Genomic DNA, 21,983 nt, shown 5'->3' with positions numbered 1-21,983 from the left:
ACAGCTGGTCACATGACACAGAGGTTCAGACCAATCATCAACCATCAGTGATGTCATCATCCATCAGTGATGTCATCAACCAGCAGTGATGTCATCAACCATCAGTGATGTCATCGTTGGTTTGTGAACGTTATGAATCCTCCAGTTCAGATTCTGTCCGTCACCATCTTACTAGTTCGGAGCGGTTTGGAGCAGGAAGTGACCATATTTAGACGAGCTGGGGGAGGAGCCAGCGGTGGATCTGACCGATCTGATTGGAAACCTGACGATACTACGTCCCGCCCACCGATAGCTGTAACCTGACTGCACCGCAGGCCTGTCAATCAAACAGACACGCCCCCAAAAACAGGTCTTCTTGAATCTTCTTTTCTAATGAATGAGGGATTATTTTCAGATGGACCTCCAGAAAACTAATAAGAAGGAGTGACTTTAGCTAACAACACCGAGATAACTGATGGACACATTTTATTCACTTTGGATTTGATGAGAGAAGTTGAATGGGAGTCTATGGAGCCGGAGGCTTTTTGGAGCCGACCTCTAGTGGCACTCGCTGGGATTGCAGCTGAAGACACTTCTGGATCAGAACCATTTTACAGACCTGAAGCTACGAACCTTTAATATCCAGTCTGTGGGTTCAGCACACAAATTCATATCATCTTTCTCCTTCTTGGTCCTTCAGCTCATTGTTGAGTCCCTGAGATAAAAGAAAGTGAGTTTCAGACATCAGTCAGAGATTCAAACTTCTCAGCAGCTCGGTGGACCAGCAGCTATCTGAGGGTCCACGTGTTCACTGCAGCACCGTCAAGACGGGGGAGCAGTGATTACCTGAACCTGATCCAGAACCCAACACATGAAAGCTGTATGGACGAACAGTCAACAACAAGGTTGAATTAACAGGAGGATCACCTCCCGTCTCCCCCGCGGGGCGTCACCTCCGCTCCGGTGGACGGCCCGTTAGAGGTCCGGTTACGCACGTATCGGCTTGCATCATTCAGCTCCAGCACACGTGCACTTTTTCTAAATGTACATATGTGGTGACAGACTCATCTCCTACAAGATGGAGGAGAGCTTGAATCCTCTCACTGCTCGGGGTTCTTCTGTATTCGTGCGTCGAGGATGTGGTGGTGGTGGTGGGGGGGGTGCTCAGGTAGAGGATGTGGTGGGGGGGTGCTCAGGTAGAGGATGTGGGGGTGGTGGGGATGTGGTGGTGGTGGGGGGTGCTCAGGTAGAGGATGTGGTGGTGGGGGGGTGTCGGTGCTCAGGTAGAGGATGTGGTGGTGGTGGGGGGTGCTCAGGTAGAGGATGTGGGGGTGGTGGTGGGGGGGGTGCTCAGGTAGAGGATGTGGTGGTGGTGGTGGGGGTGCTCAGGTAGAGGATGTGGTGGTGGTGGTGGGGGGGGTGCTCAGGTAGAGGATGTGGGGGTGGTGGTGGTGGGGGTGCTCAGGTAGAGGATGTGGGGGTGGTGGGGATGTGGTGGTGGTGGGGGGGTGCTCAGGTAGAGGATGTGGTGGGGGGGTGCTCAGGTAGAGGATGTGGTGGTGGGGGGGGGGGTGCTCAGGTAGAGGATGTGGTGGTGGTGGTGGGGGGGGTGCTCAGGTAGAGGATGTGGGGGTGGTGGTGGGGGGGGGTGCTCAGGTAGAGGATGTGGTGGTGGTGGTGGGGGTGCTCAGGTAGAGGATGTGGTGGTGGTGGGGGGGTGCTCAGGTAGAGGATGTGGGGGTGGTGGGGGGGTGCTCATGTAGAGGATGTGGGGGTGGTGGGGGGGGTGCTCATGTAGAGGATGTGGGGGTGCGTCGCTCCTCCTGCAGCGAGGAGGTTCAAGTCGAGCTGCCTGGTTTCAGGATAACGCAGCTGTTGGTGTGACCTCTGAACTCGGAGCTTCTCCCGGCGGACCCACATTTACCAGAGATTCAATCTTTGTCTTTGCTGTGTTTGCCGGCGAGTTCGCTGACCTGCTCACCTCCTCACTCACGTCCTCACTCACCTCCTCACTCACCTCCTCACTCACCTCCTCACTCACCTCCTCACTCACCTCCTCACTCACCTGTGTGTTTCCTGGAAGGAGCAGCGGCTTCACGAGGGGATCAGTGAGTCCTCTGGGAGGGAAGCTGTGTTCGATCTCCTGGTCAATAGATCCTCCTCCTGTCTTTGATTCTCATGGAGAAGAATTCAAACACAGAAAATCTGATGGCCGACAGCAGCGTGTCTTCTGTCCTGTTTCATGGTGAAAAGTGAGAAAACAAACTCAACACTTCTCTCCTCAAAACACATTTAGAAGAGATGCAGTTGTTAACATGCTGCTGCTGCTAATGAGGCGCAGCCTGCAGGAGTGATGCAGCCGCCTCACCGACACCCCCCCCCCCACCACCACCACATCCTCTACCTGAGCACCGACACCCCCCTCCCCCACCACCACCACATCCTCTACCTGAGCACGGACACGGCCCTGTGTGCCCAAGAGGCTGCTATAAATAGATTTGCTGTCATACACACACACACACACACACACACACCTTTAAATAGACACACCGATGATGTCATGTTAGTTGATTGTTTGTGATGAGCTGGAAGTTTTTCATCAAACTGTCTCATTTCGGATTCACTCAAATGTTTTACTGTTAATCAGCAGGAAGGTCAGCAGAGGTGAAGAGGGAGGAAAGAAGAGGCGTTTAGAGTCAGACGGACTCGCTGTGGTTTCAGAGATCCACAGCGAAGCTGCAAACTCCATCATATCACTTAATATCTGGATGGAAAAAAAGATGCACAGAAATCTCTCACTTTTCTCTTTATTTTGAGAAATAGTTTGACATTTATTTGCTTGCTTGTCCAGAGTTCCCTCATGTTAGACTCTGAACATGCAGCTACAGCCAGCAGCTGCTGAGCTCAGCTGAAAACAGGTGGGAAATGCTCACCTGGATGTTTCTAAATGGAACAACACCTACAAAGATCCAAAACATTACAGGTGTGTGATTATATTCATCACATTGAGGACTATTTTCATGGCTCAGTGCAGCAACTTCCTCGGTGGCAGCTGAACAGATAAAAACGCAGCTTGGACGTATTATTTAACTCTTTGCTAATAAGTGAAAAGGTGTATTTCCTAAAAGTTGAACTGTTCCTTTAAATAAGGATTAGCCAATGGTGCAATTCCTCCAAAAGTACAAAGGCTCATGACGTCTGTGATTGGCTCTAAATTATTATTTTATTTCCACTTGATGGAACAAAACAAATGGACCAAAGAAAGAAGAAAGAGAAATGTACAGACCAACAGAGGAGCTGCTGCTCGCTCAAATCACGTTGAACTCATCGTGTCCCTCAGAAAAACACAATTTCACATGTGCAAAAACACGCGTGATTGATGGGATTGTGCACATGTTTTGGGATATTTTCATGGTGTAATGTGTGAAGCCCACAGATTATATTGTTGTCATATGTGTGTGTTGCAACATGTGTGATATATGTGATCTTATGTGTCTCGTGTCTGTGAGGTTGTGCAAAACTGTTTTTCTAGATCATATCTTCCTGACGTGTCGTGAGACAGATGACATCACCTGTCTGCATGTTCTCCTGCACCACACACGTGTTTGCATGTTCTGTAGTTACAGTAACATACCTGTTCATCGGTGTGTGGAGAGAGTAGACAGGTTGTTTTTGTTCTGGGTCGATGGAGAACAATGGAGGCTGATTCTGCTTCTATTTAAAACCAGAATATAATGACATACTTTCTGTCTGAGAGGACGTCTGGCTGCTGCTGCCAATCAGATGGGTTTCATGCTTCCAGTCTCAGATTAAGTCGATGCAGTGCCACTCACACACACACCGTGACGAGGAGACGTGGAAGTGATGAGAGAGCAGTTTAAAATGAACATATGGTTGTGTGGAGGTGATCGGAGGCCGCGTCCCTCCGGTGGTAATCTGCTAATATTGATGGTAATTATGAGAGAGTCCTGTGGTGAGCCAACTGAGCAGGCACTCGTTTTAATTTGTCGTAATTACACTCAGCGCTTTGGGTAGCAGAGCCTCAGGAGATCACCTGTGGTACGCGACTCTGTGACATCACACAGGAAGTCCCGTGGGAGGAGCAGCACACTTCCTCAGGTAGCTCACCTGAAACCCTGCGGCCACTCGGCACATCGGCTGGCTGACATGCAGCTGCTCCTCCTGAACTTCAACGCTGTCAGATGCAGAGGAGCAGAAGGAGGAGGCGGACTGTGTGAGTTTCAGTCTCCATCTCTGTAATCTGCAGGCAGCGGTCCCAGGAGCCGCCGCTCTCCTCGGTCTGCTGCCAGAGACTCGGCCTACTCGCTGCTCCCGTTTCCCTCCTCCTACCAGATGCCCGGCAGCCAGAACATCACCTTCACTCCGCCTGCGTGAGATGTAGGCCAGCGCAGGCTGAAAGTGGGCCGAGGAGACGAGAGAGGAGAGAAAATGTGGGTCAAAAGTTGAAGGTTATGAAATGAAGGAAGGACCCACAGTTCATCTTCTGTTACTCCTCCAGTCAGTTGTTCTACTTTTGTTTCCTTAATTATAGATTTTTATTTTTTTATTTCTTCTTCTGCTGTCCTTCCTTAAAGGACAAACAAAAGTTCATGTTTTCTGTTGCCATACATCACTGGTGTTGGTCCCAGTCACATGATATCCGTTCAACGTGCCTGTTTAAGCTCATAATTGTTGGAAATTCTGGCGGCTGTCGTCCTCTGCGTGATGTCGATCTGTTAAACCTCCACCTCTCAGGAGAACAGACTAATGGACCGGTCCCGTGTAAACCGAGCAGTGTGATGTAAATTGAAAGGGTTAGTGATCTTTGGGGAACTCGACTCCCCCGTCGTTACTTTAACACGTTTGCGGTTCCAGATCTCCGAGGACGGAGACTCGGACCCGACTCGGACGGTTCGGGGAGTCTCACTGACAGAGCGGCCCGCCGGGCTGAACGGGAACAATCACGTTGGATTGATTAATTCACCTATAAACCCGTCTCCTTCAGTCACTGAAGGCTGACTGCTGTTCCTGTCATGCAGCATTATTATTATTATTATTATTATTATTATTATTATTATTATTATTATTATTATTATTATTATTATTATGAGCTCTTTGATTTGGATTACAACCAGTCGAGGGCAAAAAATTCATGATTTTATAATGTTTACTGTCTCATTTTAACACAAGAACTCGGTGAAAGAGTTTTAAGGATGACCTTGATGCTTTTATTGGGCTCAACATAATCCAGGTAGAAAATTGTAGAAAATGTTAATTACTTCAATTTCAGCAGTCAAACGAGACTTGGAAAAGAGATTATGTTTTTTCCTATTAAATATTGGATGTAGATGAACTGATTAACTTTCTGGAACATTTATTTTCCTTTATGTTAAAGATTACTCGCAAAACAATCAGAGTTTCTCCGTCAAAATTATGATAAACACAAACTAAGTGAAGTAATTTAATATTGTACTGTATGGAACCTAATTATTCAATAATCTTTGTGCTAAATTTGGGTCACAACACCTTGAATTGTGGATATTGTAGACAGAATGTGATTCTCTGGTATGTTTCATGTAAATCTCTCAGTAATCCAGAATCACCATTTACTAAATCTGTTTCTCTCAAGTGTGTATGACAACAAGTGTTGGAGCATTTCCGTAATCACTCTTACACTCAGGAAGTGTGGGATCAGACTCAGATTAGAGCGATCTGGAAACACTGCAGTTGACATTAGGAGAGCCGTGTTGCCGTGGGAACGCCCCCGGGGATTTCCATCTAATACTGATTTTGACCTGCGGACAGTGTTGATTAAGAGGCTCTGATAAGGAGCCTGCTCGTTTCATTTTGTCCGATCTCTGTCCCACTACAAACCCTCTGTCCTGACCGCACGACGAAGAGTGTTACATAAAGGGATAATTCGATGAAGACGACGGGGAGATGCTTTCCTCTATCAGGGAGGCTGCGTTCTCCGGTCCTAATATGTCTGCTATGAGAACGGGTTAGAAACGCTTGTTCACAGGTTTTGTGTTCGAGGACTTTAATTTCCTGACCTGCCTGGATCTTTTAGAAGTAGGAGAGCACTTTAAGATGTCTTTGGTTTTTTTCAACAGTTGGGTTTATTGCAAAAAACAGAAAAACTGTGCTGAGGAGACCAACATTTATGGACAGGCTAGCCTTGAATTAGTGTGTATTTAATATATAGTAAAGAGACCAATCAGCAACCATCAGTGATGTCATCATCCATCAGTGATGTCATCGTTGGTTTGTGAACGTTATGAATCCTCCAGTTCAGATTCTGTCCGTCACCATCTTACTAGTTCGGAGCGGTTTGGAGCAGGAAGTGACCATATTTGGATGAGCTGGGGGAGGAGCCAGCGGTGGATCTGACCGATCTGATCGGAAACCTGACGATACTACGTCCCGCCCACCGATAGCTGCAACCTGACTGCACCACAGGCCTGTCAATCAAACAGACACGCCCCCAAAAACAGGTCTTCTTGAATCTTCTTTTCTAATGAATGAGGGATTATTTTCAGATGGACCTCCAGAAAACTAATAAGAAGGAGTGACTTTAGCTAACAACACCGAGATAACTGATGGACACATTTTATTCACTTTGGATTTGATGAGAGAAGTTGAATGGGAGTCTATGGAGCCGGAGGCTTTTTGGAGCCGACCTCTAGTGGCACTCGCTGGTATTGCAGCTTAAGCCTAATTTTTCAGACCTGGAAGCTACATCCACTTATATACAGTCTACAGTCTTCCATAGTTTTTTCCATCTTCACACAAATGTTTGGTTTGTTGGAAAGAAATCTCACAAATATTTGCATGTCGTTTTGTTGAACCCTAAAGGACTGTCTTTGTACTTGTGATATTGAAGTGTGGGGTCACAGCAACACAACCAGCAGACACGTCAGCAGGGTGGAAGCTTGTCAAAATGTTGGAGACTTCTCTGTAGCTGCCAGGAAGCCCTGCAGCCCATCTGTAATACAACACAGCGGTTGGTCGGCAGGACAGCAGCTGCACGAGGAGGCAGATTAGAGGGACGGATAACAGCTGCAAATTAAAAAGGCCCTCTGATTGATTTCTTTCACAAAGGGAAGCATTGAGGCTGCTCCGCTGGACGGGTAATAACATGCTTTTTAAAGTGACAGGGACTGTGTGTGTGGTCATGGTCACGTCAGTTAAGCCAAGAATCAGCCTTAAAGGAGGTAAAACGGATGATTCCCTGAAGATGTAGTCTTGTGGAGAGCTCAGAGAGGGTCAGGGAGAGGCAGCTCGCTGTGTTTTAATCTGGGGTCTCCATGTATGGCAGCGGCTGGCCGGCCGGCGTGCTTGACTGTCGGCCAGTTTACAGCAAGCTGGATGGATACAGGCAGCGTGTGGAGCATCATCCTGCAGTCTGACATGTGTTTAGCCTTCTATTCAGCGGGTGCAGCTCTTCTCTTTAGTGTCATGCGTGGGAAACTGAAGCTGAGGCTCGTCACCATGAGACAAGTGTATTTTATTTAAATAATTGACATATCTTCTCATATCTGAGAAACTCGTGGCTCATCTCCAGGATCCTGCATGGCAGCAGCATTAAACACATCCTGCTATAATTTAGGCTTTTGTTCCACCTGTAAATCATTTTCACTTTACACAACAGAGATGGTTGACTAGAAACCAGCCGTCTGCTGCAGCGCTCACTCCGATGTTGAATATTATGAAGAGCAAATAATCCCATAATCACAGTCATTCACTGAGATTCATTATCTAAAGCTAATGATCTTTTTTACAGTGAAATAACTTTCTATCATCATTGAAAGCTGCTTTAAACACATAAAATGTGTTTGTGCTTTATTATGTACACACACATTATTTATACACACAAACAGTATCGATAGTGGTATATTCAGAGTGACTCTTTCAAGGTTTAATTAATTTTCTTTTCCACAGAGATTATTGTGTTGGTTTTTCTTTACTGTAATTAACTGTGTGATGTTTTTAATCCTTTATTCTTACGTAACAGCAGCACAGTGAAGTGTGAAGTATCATTCAGAGGAACTTTAAGTACTTCACCATGTCTACTGGTAGTAGGAGTGATTGTATACACTGAAGAACTGTAGTAGGATTGTTCCTGCTGACGCCATCATCTCATTGAGACACCTGTGTTTATGAATGCACATTCCTGTGTGTGTGTGTGTGTGTGTGCTAGTGTTGAAGAAAAGGATATCAAAGCGCTGGTGAGGCCTTCACAGGTGACAGCACTTTACCTTAACAACCCCCTTAACGACTGTAAGCTCCTGCAGGAGGAGAGGGAGGCGGAGCCACAAACACTACAATAAAATAATCATTTTTCTGTCTGTAATCTAATTGTAGTTTCGGTACGATCACACGTCCCCTGGCTTCTGTTTTCTCTGTCATGTATTTTGTGAATGCCTCGCTGCTGCAGCTGTTATGCAAATTATTATTTTTAAAAGCCTCACGTCACCATGGAAACAATCAGCTGGAGTTGTGTACACAGCGATGCTGCAGTTTCCCTGTGAGGAGATGTGCGTACACACTGCTGTGTGTGTGTGTGTGTGTGTGTGTGTGTGTGTGTGTGTGTGTGTGTGTCATCGTGAGCTCTCTCCGTATGTTGCAGCTGAATCGTGGTCTGCGTCCTCTCCTCTTACAGCAGGACGTTGTGCTGAAACCATCTTCCATTCTCACATTTCATTGTAAACACAAACACACAATGAGATGTTCAGTTTTCTGGGTGCAGGTAGAGTTCGCTCCTCTGATGCTCCGTCACAAACACAGAAGTAATGAGTGTTTTATTTTTGGATCTCAGTTCTCTGAGCTCCAAACGATCTGTAAAGGTTAGATCCCTCTAAACTCTTCTTATGCTAAATGTCAGACTTTCTTTCTTCCGCCTCTCCTCCTCCTCTCCTCTCCTCTCCTCTCCTCTCCTCTCCTCTCCTCTCCTCTCCTCTCCTCTCCTAAACTTAGCCAGTATCACACAACTTCTTTCAAACATTTCAGAGGTATTTAAGAAAATAGGTCACTTCTAAAGTTTTTCCTTTCTCTTGCCGTAGGGCTCCTTAGCGCCTTTACATCTCTGCTACATATATTATAGAACATACACTTTAAAGAAGGTTTCTCTGGGCTTCTCTACATTATGTATCTCGTACCTCTCTGCACCGCTGAGGGTGAGTGGGTGTCTCCAGAGTACGAGACAGATGGACAGAGAGGAGGCGGGCCGGGAGACAGTTAGAGGTCTGACACTGATGGAGGAGACGTACTGTATGAACACACAGCTGTGTTGTCAGTGGTCAGGCAGGAAACTCCCAGTCTGCCCTTCCTCTGCTGAATCATTTAAGAGACGGTTCACAGCAGGTGTTCCACTTTATTCTTCAACTAGAACCACCGTGAGGTTGTATTCCTCCACCGACCAGTCAGGGTGTCGGTTGCATCCATTTCTTTTGTGAATAATTGAATATATTCAGTGTAGGAAACCCTTCATGTAGGTAGGTAGGTAGGTAGGTATTTACTTTATTAATCCCCGAGAGGAAAAAATTTTCGCTACAGCAGCATACAGAAGCAATAAGATAATAAAATAATAGAATAGAATAATGTGTTCATATGCTTGATCAAAGAAGCTGACTACCAGCAGACGATGCTTCAAATATGGATGTTGCAGAAAAGAAAATACAGATTCTAAAGGTTGAGGTTTCAACACACGTTCAACCAGACACACAGAAGATTTATACAACCAGCACAGTTTCAAGGTGGACACCCAAGTTCAGTGTCACACATTCAGGATCCATCCATCACTTTCTTCTGCTTGTCTTGTGTCGGGTCTCAGTGGCAGCAGGTCAAGCAGGTTTTCCCGGACTTCCCTCTCTAGTGATTCTTCCACTGACTACCCAGAGCTCCTGACCACAGGAGAGGTTGGAATAGAGATCCACCGCTAAATTAACAGTTTCACCTGTAAAATCAGCTCTCTCTTCACCAAAACAGTCCGGTACAACGGATGCTGCAGCGATCCACCTGTCGATCTCCCGCTCCATCCATCCCGCACTGTAAACAAGACCCTGAGATACAGAAGCTCTTTCCCCTGGGGAAAGGCACCGCGTCCCACCGTTTTCCTGCAGGGCACCGGGACCTCAGACTTGGAGGTTCTGACTCTCATCCCACCTGCTTTACATTCTGCTGCGGACCAACCCGGTGCATGATGAAGGTCTGATGAGGCCAACAGAACCACATCATCTGTAAACAGCGATTTCAGAATGAAGTTGACCTTTGACCTCTTGGATATTAGATGTCATCACTTCATCTTTTTATCCTGTTAGACATTTGTGTCTAATCTGAGGCCTCCAAAATCTACTCAGTTCATCGTGGCGTCAAAGTAAATATTTGTACCAGATTTGAAGAAGTGGAGACATTCTAGAAATATGAGGCTCAGGAGAACGAGACGGACAGACGTCCAACTGTCCAGAAAACCTCCTGCCATAAGAAAATGGGAGATGCTGAGTCAGCGCTGCTGTTAAACCAGGACTCTGGACCACCTCTGCCTCTGTTTTCTCAGCCCACATTCATACATGAGGCTGAGAGTGTCAAATGGAGCACAGGACACGGCCCATCTGGCTTCACAACCAACCGTTTTCTGTTCATCCTTCACTCTCTGAGATTCATGTTCTCTCCCAGTCGAAGACGGATGCCCACGTACTTTTAGAAAGAGTCAAGAGGAAAAGGGAGCAGAAAGAAATAGATTCTCCAGGCATCCAGTGAAGCGGCACTTTCTATAAAAGCAACCTGGTGAATTAGTTGTCATGGTGACAGTGAGTGGCGGGGCTGCCTCACTGGGACCAGTTCAGATCCTTTTAGGTTCGATGCATTAGTAGATTCACAGGTACATCCGGAGAGGTGAGAAGTGACAGACCGAGAAACGAAAGTTCAACACAACGTTAATCCAGAGACGTTCCTTCATCTCCCAAATGACATTTAACGACATGACAGATGACAGCCATCATGTCGGAGGAAGAGTTTGACATTTGGGGAAATGCTCTTTTTCTTTTTCTTGGTGAGAGTTAGAAGGATAATGTCTGACAGTAAATAAAAAGTTTCACCAGCTGGCTTCTTTCAAAATCCACTAAAACTCAATAATTAGCAGTTGATTTCTCTTTTGTTTAATCCTCCAAGAAACTGCCATTTCTATACGTTAGATCTTGTATTGATTTTAATTCGTAAACTTTAATAGTTGCTGCTCAGCTGATCGTTTTAATGTTTTCCTCGAGAGCCAGGTGAGCTGTGTCCTTCTGCTTCCAGGCTTTGGTCTTCACGTGTTGAGTAAGTGGTTAGCTTCTCAAAAGCAGAAGGAAAGGACGTATTCTCCAAAATGTTGAACCGTTCGTGTGATTACAGCTGAGCATCCCACTTCTTGATCTATCTCCAATGTCCAGCCCTGAAACTGTAGTGTAGACCCGACAACGCATCACACGGGGTTACGGTCGACGCCCGGACCTCTCCTGTTTCAGGCGGCGCTCGCAGGCAGCAGCAGCCCAGGTGACTCTCTGCTCTCCGCGCTGACACCCAATCGTGTCACAGGAACCCGGTGAAATCTGGTCTTCATGGTAAACACTGACCAGAACAGAGCGAGGTCACTGGAGACACCGGAGAAAATGACTGAATGTTAATTAGCTGCCAGCAGACACCGGACCATCTTATCGGCCTGCGTGCGCGCGCGTGTGTGTGTGTGTGTGTGTGTGTGTGTGTGTGTGTGTGTGTGTGTGTGTGTGTGTGTGTGTGTGTGTGTGTGTGTGTTGAGGCTGCAGCCTGCCTGATGACAGAAGAGATAATAACATAAAGATTTCTGGTTAAATCTTACTGGGATGAAAAAGCTTTCACTGGAAGGGACGCAATTATTTTCCTTCATTCATCTATTCTGTGAAATTACTTTCTCTGACAGGTCATGAACTCCTGTCTCATGTAATCTCCTCACCTTAAATCCTGATCATTATCTGTCTTCAGGTTCATCGTATCGGTGGTGATCAGTCAGTAGACAGTCAATATATGACTTATTGTTGTATATATATTTTAAAAAAGTGAATGAAAATATGAGAAATTAGTCAATTCTTGGGGTTAGACTGTTAAATGGTTCCGATCCAGAAGTGTCTTCAGCTGCAATACCAGCGAGTGCCACTAGAGGTCGGCTCCAAAAAGCCTCCGGCTCCATAGACTCCCATTCAACTTCTCTCATCAAATCCAAAGTGAATAAAATGTGTCCATCAGTTATCTCGGTGTTGTTAGCTAAAGTCACTCCTTCTTATTAGTTTTCTGGAGGTCCATCTGAAAATAATCCCTCATTCATTAGAAAAGAAGATTCAAGAAGATCTGTTTTTGGGGGCGTGTCTGTTTGATTGACAGGCCTGTGGTGCAGTCAGGTTACAACTATCGGTGGGCGGGACGTAGTATCGTCCGGTTTCCGATCAGATCGGTCAGATTCACCGCTGGCTCCTCCCCCAGCTCGTCCAAATATGGTCACTTCCTGCTCCAAAGCGTTAGCATAATATTAGCTAGTTGCAGCTCTTCTTGATGGCCAGCCAAACTTCAGGCTTTGATGCTTATTATGTGCACTTCTGCACACTGCTGTACCTTTCACAGTTTTTAAAACCTGAAGCAGAAAAACAGAATATCAAGACCAGGTCAGGACAGAATTTTATTATGTTTATAAAAAAACAAAAACATAAAAGTTGAAGGTTTAATTTGTTTTTCTTTCTGCTGGGTGTGAGAATAGACAGATTATGTAAGTAGCAGGCTGAGCTGCTGAACGGACTGTGTTTGCTTTTATTGTTCTGAGCAAATGTTTCGGTCCTCTGTAGCTGGAGTCGAGGCTTAGTGCTCCACGCCAACACAACAAGCTGATATGTAAGCAGAAGCTCTGCAGGCCCGAAGCCTCACCGAGTACAGAATCAGCAGCTGCTGCTCGTCTTCAGGCCGGCTGTCTTCCCCTCCATGTTGATTACCTTCTCTAATGGCACACCTGACTCCACTGACGTATTGATTACAGCAAACCTCGATGGCTACTTATCCTCCTGTGTAATTAACATCGCCACAATTTAAGAAAGATTTAAAAAAAACGGATCGGCTTCGCTCTTGTTATCCACTGAACTGCCAAATGGTCCGTTTTCACAGAGTTGGTGGTGATTCAGCTCGATGTGAGCTGTTCTCTTCTGTCCTCTCCTGCCAACACTGCTGCCAGTCTCACAGCGAGCAGAGACCACAGCAACAACAGACAGCTGGAGCTCCATTCTGCCACAGATAATTATCAAGAACAAAGCCAGATTTGGAGTACTTGTCATTTTCAGCTGGGTGTGATGTGTCTTCGCTGAGTGCTGCCGGTTTGTTGCATTTCAGGAGGTACAAAAACACCCCCGTCTATCAGGTTGCTGCATGTCGGGATCACTGATACCGTTTTCATTCCATTAGCCGGGCTCAGCCATGCAGCCGCTCGCTTTCATGTTGTTGTTCCTGCAGCTGTGAGGAAAAAGCTCCCGAGCTCACGAGGTTATCACAGCAGGTTTCTATGCAGACAGACAGACAGATGGACTGCTGCTGTTTGGATGACCTGTCTGTCTGTGCAGACAGCACACGGTTTATTACAAGTTCAGCTCGTCTCACCTCATCTGGCACATTTTTGATTGGATACAAACAAGTCTGAGCTTTTCTGTAAAGAGTTAGAAGTGAATACTTCAAGTCTCTCTTCACCTCATGAAACTCACAAATCATTTTAATTAAAAGTATATTATTTTGTGCAGTTTGAAAGCTTCCACCTCTTAATATAAGCCAGATTCAGACTTTTTTTCTGCTCAAAATAAATATAAAATCATAAAATATGACCTTGATTAAAACCTTTCCACACGAATTGATTTGTTTATTTTGCCCTCATCAAACTAAATTAATTCCTGATTAATAGACTGTCTGAATATTTTGGGGTTTTGTTGAGCGATTTAACAGAAAATTGACCCCGCTGATCGTGTATTTTGCTCTTAAACATGTTGAAACAAACGTGTACCTGTGATCTGGTTCCACGTGTTCCTCAGCTGATGTTTCAGAGGTTTCCGTCCCGGGAAAAAGGCCGGCAGTAGAAGCCCAGATGTTTCAGACGCTGTGGTGCCGGTTTGTTCATGAACCACAGGGAGCAAAACTCATTCCACTTTCTCACCTCCTCTCTCACTTGGTCTTTGTTTTTCAGGGTGTCACGTCTGTTCCTTTTCACTTCCTCTCACCTTTTCTGTGTCACACGTTCCTGCCGCAAAAACATCCAACGTCCTCTAAAAGTGTGGACGGCTGTGAACTCTGTGAAAAGTCATAATAAATATCACGGAGACTTTGAAACGTGCACGTCGATTCAAACACATTTTGTTAGTATTCACATTAATTATAAGACCATCTTTATTGAATTTTATTTACTTTTAGTTCCTTTTTGTCAACACAAACATTAAATATCATCATCTGAACATAATTTAGATTTAAACTGACCAAACATTAGAATAATAAAAAACAATTTCTTCGCATGTTGAATTCTCAGAGGCTCATATAGACCGACATCAGCCAAACATCAGTGCATGCACACGTAATGCAATGTGTCTGCGTGCCTGTTAGTTTTAGCACCACCTTCACACGTCTGAGAGGACGTATCCTGTGAGCAGCCGCCAGCTCCATCATCCATCTCCAGCTCAGTGATGGCGCAGGCTCCCTGCTCGAGGCTCAAAGGTGGGACACAAAAGGTTGTGAGGAAGGTGAAACGAGGCAGACGAGGCGGAGGGCACATCTGCGTGGGACGCAGGAGGCCTTGTCTATTTGGGAGATGCTTAATGTCGCTGCTGTTCTGGTTCAGAAACAGATGGGGAAGTTAAACTTGGGGCACAGTTGTAATTAGGAACTGTTCGTGGCTTTATTGTGATGTAAAGTTATTTATAATGGCCGCTCTGGTTTTTTTGGCGAGCTGTACCTTATTTTGTGTCTCGCTGGGACACTCAACGAAATCTGGTTTCCTGCAAAGACAAGACAAAATGCCTGCTGTGGGACAAGTCCATTAAAAGAAACCTTGCTTCTCTTAAACAGCTACAGTTGTTCCTCTTCATCGCTGCATTGTAATTGGACAGCTGACCTCCCGGTGTTCTCCTGAGAGTCTGCAGCACTCTGCTTGCTCCCCGAAGACGCTGCAAGTCATTACTGCGTCTCTTCTGTTGACTCAAACGTCTTCAGCCTCATGCCATCAGTTTAGACCGGTCACATCTGCATTCCTCGTATTAACAGTGAAGGTTGTTGCTTAATTCTTCAGGAGGTTAAAGTCCCTGAACAAGCAGCAGCCTGTCACAGAGAACTGTATTTTACATTCTGGTGCCGAGTTCAAACTTTCCACAGATAACGAATATGTCAGGCTGAACTCTGGGAAAGAGCGAGCAAAGTGATTGAAGTGAAACATTTCCATTTGATGGAACAGAGCTGCCATAAAAGAAGACACGGATTCTGGGGGTTCAATGAGAACAACCCACCACAGAAAATAATCTGTCAGAGTGGATTTTATAGATAGACTTTAAAGTCTGGTGGTTTTAGATTCTTCTTGTTGTCAACAAATCTCATAAAAATGCCACGAACAGCTGCCAACTGATCCTGTTAGCAGATATTGTCTGGATGAAGGCTGATCGGGCTTATTTCTCGGTGCTGTAAGCCTCCATTGTGGCGGCGATGTGTTTCCTCATTAACATGAGCAGTGATGACTCCATATACACAATCCTGCTACTGTACAAACCCACCGGTGCACCAGAACACAGATGGAAATATTACGCAGCAAAAATGCTGCTTTCTCCTGTCTGAGTGTGATTTACTAAAAACTATAACACCCGACCGTTTTAGGAAATTCAAGATTATTTTTTTTTATTGAAACTGTATTTATGACTTACGACCCCATTTCCAATGAAGTTGGGATGCTGTGTAACATGTATACAAAAAACAGAACGTAAAACCATCTCAAATTTTAAAAAATAAATTTTATTGCTTTTTGAAAAATATATACTTATTTATATTCATCAAACCTCAGGACAGTTTTCCACTTCACCTCAGTCCATATTCAATGATCTCGGTCCAGAGAAAGCGGCGGTGTTTCTGTATCATGTTTCTATCTGGTTTCTTCTTTGGAGAGTTTTAACCTCCATTTGTGGACGCAGCGATGAACTGTGTTCACAGACGATGGTTTTCACAAGTGTTCCTGAGCCCATGCAGTGATTTCCACTCCAGAATAGTGTGTTTTTAATGCAGTGCTGCCTGAGGGCCCGAAGATCACCACCATCCAATATTGGTTTCCAGCCTTGTCCCTTGTGTTCAGAGATTTCTCCAGATTCTCAAATGATAAAAACATCTTTTAGTCACTTTAAAACTACTGCAGGTGAAATAACAGAGGCGAACTGCATGTTAAGGGGTTAATCGTAATTGGATTGTGTCAGAGAGCAGCAGGTGAGAGTTTTTTTACTCTGGAATTTTCAAAGAAAGCGATGCCAGGGAGGAAGTGTTCTTCCATTTTTTCTGGTAAGGTGAGGATTCTCCGCTCTGTTTACCGGCAGTGTAATTTCATCCACATTTTTCCACTGACGCCTCTGTTAAAAAATATAACCACTGAAACCAGTATCTCAAAGGGAACCGCTGCAGAACAATGAGCTTCTCTGTAGGATGAAGGTCAACTGTCAGCGCACAGGCCAGAAAAACATTTATTGGCAAGTCAGAGATGAAGTACAATAAGAGGATTAGAGATGCCATCTTGCACTCAACATGCCCACATCAAAAGCAATGAGCGAGTCAGTGGGTGTGACATAATCCCTCCATTGATCCAGCTCGTGTGGAGAAAAGGGGAAATCCAGTTACACTGAGATCGGACAAGAAGTGAATCAACATTTCACGCAGCGTGACACAAGGGAAAACCCTAAATAATAGACAAACAGATTTATTTAGTGACTCCAGAGCCAGTCTGTTCTCAGACCCAAATGTCAGTTGTGTTTCTATTTTTATTCGTTCCTCACACACCTCCACTCTCTTCTGTCTGCCCTGAATTCTCTCCTCCTCCTCTCTCGTCTCTCCTGATGCACATGTTGGACTGTGAGCTTTGGCGGGACTCAGACAGAAATTTAATATTTTATTTACTCGTGTTTTGGCCAAAGATTCATCCTGTTGTCGTTTGTCTTTTGGGATTTTGTTCCATTTGACTGTCTCAACACCAGTTGGATGGATTTCCGTATTCATGTTCCCGTTAGCACAAGTTGTAATAACTTCGATGTTCCCATGTCTTGTGAAGCCTGTACTTTGTGTTAAATGCTAATTAGCCCATGTTAGTGTGGTTACATGCTCATCGAGGAACATAAACATGAACACAGATATTTGATCAGCCTGTTAGCATCGCGGTGATGTCAGCATTTCAACATTTAGTGTGTCTGTGGACTCTCAGTCTTGAATGAAACATCTAAAGCAAACTGATGGAGAGCTGAGAGTTGAAATACGTTGCAGAAAAGAGTCTGCAAAAGTTTAGACTGATATTTTTATCAAATCGCCATGGAAACGCATCACTTCTGTAAGAAAGTGCCATTAAGCCAGGCTGTGTTCGGCACAGACTGTCGTGATAGGTCAAACCACCGAACTTGGCAAAGTTTGATCATCAAAGATATATTTTGCATTAAATGTTTTTCCCCATTTATTTTGTGACATTTAATAGGAGCGGATTGAAGGAGACATGCAGCAGGAAAGAACCAAAATATTCTGATAAAACAGTTATAAAGTGGTCTAAAATGAGTGCAGTCTGCCCACACACCATCTGACTGTGAAACTCCCACCCTGATGGGACACTCCCTTACTGAGGAACCTCCTGCCAGGTATTCATGGAGACTCCCTCCCTCCATCGAGCATGAAGCAGGACAAACTTTGAGCGGTGAAAGCAGAGTGAAAACTAGGCTAGCTTCTCCGGCTCTGCAGCCGTCACGGCCCAGCGAGGATCCACTCACGTACACCTTTTCCAAGACAGGATAGCTTGTACTTCAGAGGGATATTAAATATTCAGTCTCCAGCCTCAGCGGGCCGGTGGGGAGGGGCGGAGAGGGAAAGGGCTAATTACTGAATATGTGTGTGTGTTTGTTAGACAGGAGTGTGTGTCAGGTTTGTGCTTAAGCAGCAGCAGTCTTGATCAGATTCATGTTCTGTTTATGCAAACAGGAAGTGGGACGTCCTGTACCCATGATGCTCGTCATTAAGAGTTAATGAGGCAACACAACACCAACCATGACCCTCATAAACAGGGTCCTAATGCCCCCACTGGATGACATTTATTCACCCAGTTTTCAGAAGTGTTCCTGAGCCCATGCAGTGATCCGCTCCTCCTAAATGTCACAAAATAAATGGGGAAAAACATTTAATGCAAAATATATCTTGCTGAATGCACTCTTTGGCATTTATTTTCAGTTTCCTAAAGTGTGATACCAATGTGTACTTCCTGTTATTGTCTCTGGGTGAGTAAGAGAGAGAATTGGATGGAGGTGGAGCCGCTCATCCTTCAGGTGTTCTCTTTACACAAAGCGCTGCGGTTCAGTTTCAGTGCTGCCGTTTGTGTTCAGCATGATTCATTAACGCCACTCCGGCCCGGTCGGAGCGTCGAGCCCGATGAGCCTTGCTGTGATGAGAAGCAAAGTTCTGAACTGAGGCTCTGCTGATGTTTATTTTGAAGTGTTACTGTTGAATCCATCTACATACTGTATGATTTCTTATGTGTCCTCTGTATCCTCAAAAAGCACTGTGACGCTAACTTTGACCTTCCTCTGTTAAAGGTCATGTCAATGTTTCACTTTAGTTGTTTTATTCTCTTGAGTGTAAATTATTTAGGACCAAGAAATTTACCTCTAACGGGTCGTATTTGAGAGTTTCCATCCATCACTTTGAGCCTCTTGGGATGCAGACCTGCCGGCTGGTTATTTTAGGGAAGAGTTTACATTTTTCTGTGTGCCCTTTAATTCACTCTCAGGTGAGCTCTGCGGCGGCTGCTGGTTGACGTACCTTCAGTCCTCTTTTACCTCTCCAACAGTCTCTGCTTTTAGTCCCTCTCTCCAAAAGCCAAGGTGTAGGAGCACATGCAGTCACCTGTCCAGATTAATTAGAGTTTACGGAGGTTGATGGGTGACAGGGAATAATCCCGCTGGTCGGGAACACAGCCTCCACATTGACCTTGTGTTGGATTTCAGACTGACTCCGGGACAGAAATAATAGGTGTGGCACACCGACACGGCCACAAATGTGGAGCCGTCTTAATCCCGAGCACCATGAACAGACCCGATTGTACTCAGCAGATTATATTATTAGTAGGTTGCTCAGTTCTTCAGAGGCCTCTTGTAGTCACTGGGCATGCAGGGCGTGCTTTGCAGAACAAGACGTTGTGGTTTTGTTGCCGCCCCGAGCGGTGATGGGCTGCAGCAGGCTTAGAGAGGGAGAAGAAGTGTGACAAGGATTTTAAAAAGCGCATTGATACAATCTCCTGGTCTTCCTCTTTGTGTGTCGCTCACTGTAGAGCAAGAAACTTAAAGAAAAAGATAAATATCTGCGTCAGAGATCACATTAGTTCCCCTTCTTTTTCCTCTTAAAGCAGGAAAGTCAGAAAGGTGAAGAGATGGATGGATGGATGGATGGATGGATGGATGGATGGATGGATGGATGGATGGATGATGGATGGATGGATAGATGGATGATGGATGGATGGATAGATGGATGATGGATGGATGGATGATGGATGGATGGATAGATAGATGATGGATGGATGGATGGATGGACTGATGGATGGATGGATGGATGGATGGATGGATGGATGGATGGATGGATGGATGATGGATGGATGGATAGATGGATGATGGATGGATGGATAGATGGATGATGGATGGATGGATGATGGATGGATGGATAGATGGATGGATGGATGGATGGATGGATGGATGGATGGATGGATGGATGGATGGATGGATGGATGGATGGATGGATGGATGGATGGATGGATGATGGATGGATGGATAGATGGATGGATGGATGGATGGATGGATGGATGGATGGATAGATAGATAGATAGATAGATAGATAGATAGATAGATAGATAGATAGATAGATAGATAGATAGATAGATAGATAGATAGATAGATAGATAGATAGATAGATAGATAGATGGATAGATGGATAGATGATGGATGGATGGATGGATGGATGGATAGATAGATAGATAGATAGATAGATAGATAGATAGATAGATAGATAGATAGATAGATAGATAGATAGATAGATAGATAGATAGATAGATGGATAGATGGATAGATGATAGATGATGGATGGATGGATGGATGGATAGATAGATAGATAGATAGATAGATAGATAGATAGATAGATAGATAGATAGATAGATAGATAGATAGATAGATAGATGGATAGATGGATAGATGATGGATGGATGGATGGATGGATGGATGGATGGATAGATAGATAGATAGATAGATAGATAGATAGATAGATAGATAGATAGATAGATAGATAGATAGATAGATAGATAGATAGATAGATAGATGGATGATGGATGGATGGATGGATGATGAATGAATGGATGGATGATGGATGATGGATGGATGTCCAGTGACTTACAAATAAATTAAAATTTTAAAGGCAATAAAATAAACAACCAATATAAGTCTGGTGATTGTTGGTTAAAAGCAAAATGAATAAATCCACTGGAAGGTTCAACCATTACCTTCCAACACTGTGAAGTCCAAAGAAGCTAAATTAGTCTTTTAAATGTAAAGCAGGATCTGTGATTTAAAATGTGGAAATGTTGCTTGGGTCTGCTGTTTGCTGTGATTAATTAGGTTTTGAATTAAAATCTTAAAGTGTGGCGTCAGCCGCACGTTCACGGTAATGAACACAAACACTACACAGATGACCTCAGAGTTACTGTACGTTCAGAGCAGCCGTTTTAAGTCTTTTATTAGATTCAGTTGAGGTGACCGTTATCATCTAGAAAACAACGCAACTAAAATGGGGTCAGCAGCGTTTTCAAAAGTTGCCACTATAGAGATTTGAAAAGCGTCTAGCTAAATGTTAACCTCAGCATGCCTCCAAACGCACTGCTAACACGCTGATATTCAGCAGGGAACAAATCAATTTTTTCACATGTTAGTTTAGCGTGTTAGCATGCTAACATTTGCTAAGCACTAAACACAAAGTACAGATGAAACTGATGGAAACATCATTCGATTTGCAGATTATTGGTCACGAACCAAACTAGTGGATAATTAGGGTTTGACCTGATAACAACAATAGATGGAAATTATGGGGATTGCCAACAGTTAATCCCGAGAGGGGATATGAATTTGACAATCCATCTATGTTTACATTCAAAAACCAAAGATGCCAAATTTATAATGCTGCTAGAATCAAAGTCAAAAGCTCTCCAAAGTCAACAGGATTCACCCCGAGGGGAACATGAATGTCTGTGCAAAATTCAATGGAAATTACTTCAATAATTGTAGATAAGTCCGACTTAAAGAGGAGAACTGACAGAACAACTAGCCTGGTGTTACAAGACCCAAGTTCAAGGCATGAATATATAAATGTGTCCATGCTACAGGGAATCATTTCCCATCGTTGCATCTTACTGGGCGTGGACCTCGGGTTCATTATGAAACTGTTGGAACAGCCTTTAACCAATCGGCATTCACCGCCATGCAATTACATTTCGAAAAATAATTGTTGACTTCAACCTCATCACGAGCTGTCAATACAGGTCGCTGATTGGTCCATCCTACAGAGTGGCTGATTGGTCCATCCTACAGAGTGGCTGATTGGTCCATCCTACAGAGTGGCTGATTGGTCCATCCTACAGAGTGACTGTGCAAACATTGATGGGAACAGAGCTTCCAGACTTTAATCACAGAAAAGCTGTAATCGCTCGTAACATAACTTCTTTTATTCCT

The 21,983-nt window shown here is 44.6% G+C and overlaps 1 protein-coding gene across 1 annotated transcript in view; it reads left to right on the top strand.

The window, feature by feature from the left end:
• LOC138200874 (potassium voltage-gated channel subfamily B member 1-like) overlaps positions 1–21,983 on the top strand; it is a 38,356-nt gene that overhangs the window by 11,250 nt on the left and 5,123 nt on the right. The window lies entirely within an intron of this gene.

Source organism: Embiotoca jacksoni, unplaced genomic scaffold (assembly GCF_022577435.1).
Source record: "Embiotoca jacksoni isolate LCO1_2020_lvr unplaced genomic scaffold, fEmbJac1.0.p SCAF_1, whole genome shotgun sequence".
Taxonomy (NCBI): Eukaryota; Metazoa; Chordata; class Actinopteri; family Embiotocidae; genus Embiotoca; species Embiotoca jacksoni.
The sequence above is the reverse complement of the archived record's forward strand: the minus strand, read 5'-3'. Positions and strand labels throughout refer to the sequence as shown.